This window comes from Nycticebus coucang, chromosome 10, assembly GCF_027406575.1.
Source record: "Nycticebus coucang isolate mNycCou1 chromosome 10, mNycCou1.pri, whole genome shotgun sequence".
Lineage (NCBI taxonomy): Eukaryota > Metazoa > Chordata > Mammalia > Primates > Lorisidae > Nycticebus > Nycticebus coucang.
In genome coordinates, this window is record NC_069789.1 from 20,611,413 (window position 1) to 20,614,463 (window position 3,051).

Genomic DNA, 3,051 nt, shown 5'->3' on the forward strand with positions numbered 1-3,051 from the left:
CAATAGGTTTTCCTGGATGTTTACAAGGCCAGCATAACAGGACGCCCAGAGGATCCATCTGTGCAGATTAGTTTCATTCAGAGCACTGCTCCTTCCTTCCTGGAAAAGCATAACGCAGGCTTTCAGGGGGCGGAAGGGTGTCACTCAGCCTTATAGCCTGGATTATGCAGCTCAAGAACCAACAGAACAACTGGATTCAGAAACAGAAACCAGACATCCCAGACTTTCTCTTTTCATTTTTCTTTTTTTTCCTTTCTTTTCTTTTCTTTTATTTCCTTTTCTTTTTAGGGATCAGGGTGGAAGACACTATGGAGACTTGCTTCGAAGGCCAAATAAACCTGATCTCTGCCCAACTACCTCTTCCCAAACTGGATATCTGCTACATACCTCCAAGGGAATTTCAGCTGCTTCTGATAGTAGCAGATAACCATTCCCATAGTAACATACACTTCTTTCCCATAAGAGTTTGGGATTAAAAGAAAAAAAGGCAGAGTGCTGGGGTGCAGGGAGAAAAAGAATAAAACGTGGTGGATCCCAATGCAGATTTGCTCTTTCTCTCCCAGAACAACTCTGTGAAGGCAGACGGAGGTTTCCATCCCCAGTTCACAGATCAGGACAGTAAACCTATGAGAGGGAAGCCACCCAGTGACAACAGGCCACACAGCCAAGGCGTGAAGGGATACATTCACGCCCAGTCATATCTGCTACTGCTTCTGTGTCATAGCCGCCATCACACCATCAGCATCTACACCTAGTTACTACACGCAAGAGTGCTGTGCAGGTGTCCCAAACTGCTGTAATCCCTTGCCCAACAAGAAACATCCTGAGCCACCAACCAGAAGGAAGCAGGCAGGTCGTGGAGGGCGAAAGAGAAAGGAAATTTGGGGTGAAAGGTGGTGCTCATCTGGCTGTTCTTGGGTCATCTGCAGAAGGAAGGAGCGGTGGGAACAGAGGAGATCCCTGCACTTTTAACTTTGGTGGAAGAGCCCAACTCAGGTCTGCTCCACCTTCTGTCTCAAAGACCAGCCTGATTCTACAGAACCATTTGTTATTAGATTCTCTAGTTAACTCAAGCCAGGGAACCACAGGGTCTGAGTTTTCTCCCAAGTTACCTCCATGCAAAGGGGCTGGGCTTCCCTGACCCACACTCAGAAGAATGACTACATGGGGAAAAAGGGATGATTCACCTAATTTTCATGTCCACAACTCCATTTAAGCCTAAAAGAGCAAGGACTCTTTGGAAAGAGAGAAGGGACACGGCAAGAGGAAACCAGGCCCCCCATGGAAGGGTAACCAATTTCCATTCCTGCCAGAGGTTGTACATTCAGATTCACTCAACAAATGTGAATCCCTTCCATGGTCTAGTTGTGAGGTTTTATAGGACGATCTATAGGAATGGCATCCTGGAGATTATAATCTAGAGGAGAAATAGATAAATGACATTAATTCTAGGAAACTTCTTCAAAAGAGCAATCAATAAAGGATAGTAGACAAAAAATCCATTCTGCTCAGCTAAACCAAACTCCTCACTGCTCAGAACAACCATAGATTTTCGGCTCCAAGCCTTAGATTTGCCATCCCTTCTGGGGATGTCTTTCAGGCTCCCAGTTCCCCTTTGGTTTAAATCCTCTTCATCTCTCTGGAAAATCGCAGACAGAGCCTCCTCCAGGAACCCTTTCTTGATGCCTCCATTCTCCCCCTCTCCTTTGAACTCTACAGCTCTTAAGCACTATCTAATCTCCTCAATGACATTTCTTGTTTTCACCCACAGTATTTCCACATTTGTCTTAAGGCCCACACAGCACTGTACCCCTCTTAAGGACAGGAATATGTCTTGCAGATAGTAGGTGCTCAATAAACATGTATGGGTTAGTTTAGATCCTATTCACAGTCTTACCCAGGTAAAATAAGAGAATATTCTCATGAAATAAGGTTGTCCACAGGGTGATGCAGTCCTGAATCCACAAAGCCTGAAGTCTGGCAGGGAACATGAGGAACATAACCCCCACCCAGAGGGGAAAAGTCCCAGGTGACAGGTTAGAGGTAGTGTGAGGTGTTCTGCCTCACCAGGCAACCAGGAGTGGGTCCCCAACACCCATCTTGGTTGCCTCTTTGCTGGCCAGGGAGAGTGATACTTTCCCTGAAAGGCATGTAATTAATTATATTTGCATAATTTAAAAGATTCCAGTAATGTAGTATTGCTAAATTTAAAAAAGCAATTTATACTGGGAGGCCAAAGTGGGAAAATTACTTGAGGTCAGAAGTTCAAGATCAGTCTGACTAAGAACAAGACCCTGTCTCTATTAAAAATAGAAAAAAGTTAGCCAAGCCTGGTGTCATGTGCCTATAGTCCCAGCTACTTGGGAGGCTGGGGCAGGAGGATTATTTGAGCCTGAGAGTTGGAGGTTGCAGGGAGCTATGATCATGCCACTGCACTCTAGCGGGGGCAACAGAGCGAGACTCTAGCCCTCCCCCAACACACACACACAAAAAGCAGTCATACAATAGAATCATGGTGCAACTCCGGCTATGTGACTATAGATACGTCTGTTCCAGTCGGGGTTCCAACAAAAAGCAAAAGTTACCACGTACAATCTATGTAGAGAAGCTTTAGCGAAGGCCTCATTTCAAGAGCTAGGGGCAGAATAAGATGAGCAGGCAGAATGGTGAAACCCACACTGGCAAAGCAGGAAGCCCCTGGGACCCCATGCCCGGGAAGGAGAAGGCTGGGGGTTGAAGAGTGTTTCTGGGGCCTGGTAGAGACTAGGGCTACTTGATGGGGGGGGGGTGGTGGTGCGGTTCTCAGGCTTCTCTCTCTGCCCACGGGTTGGCTCCCGCCAATGCTTCTGATGACTGCAGTTGGCTGAATGTAACAGGAAGCCAAGGGCTGAAGGAGCTGAGTTATGATATGAGGGAGCACAGGGAGGGCAAAGCAGGACAGAGAACAGATCTGGGAGGAGGTAGAAGTCACACGGGGCACACTTGGGAGGCACCTGGAAGGGTATGCTCTAGGAGTGTGTGGAAATGTGGGGCTGTCGGCTTTGTCCTTAT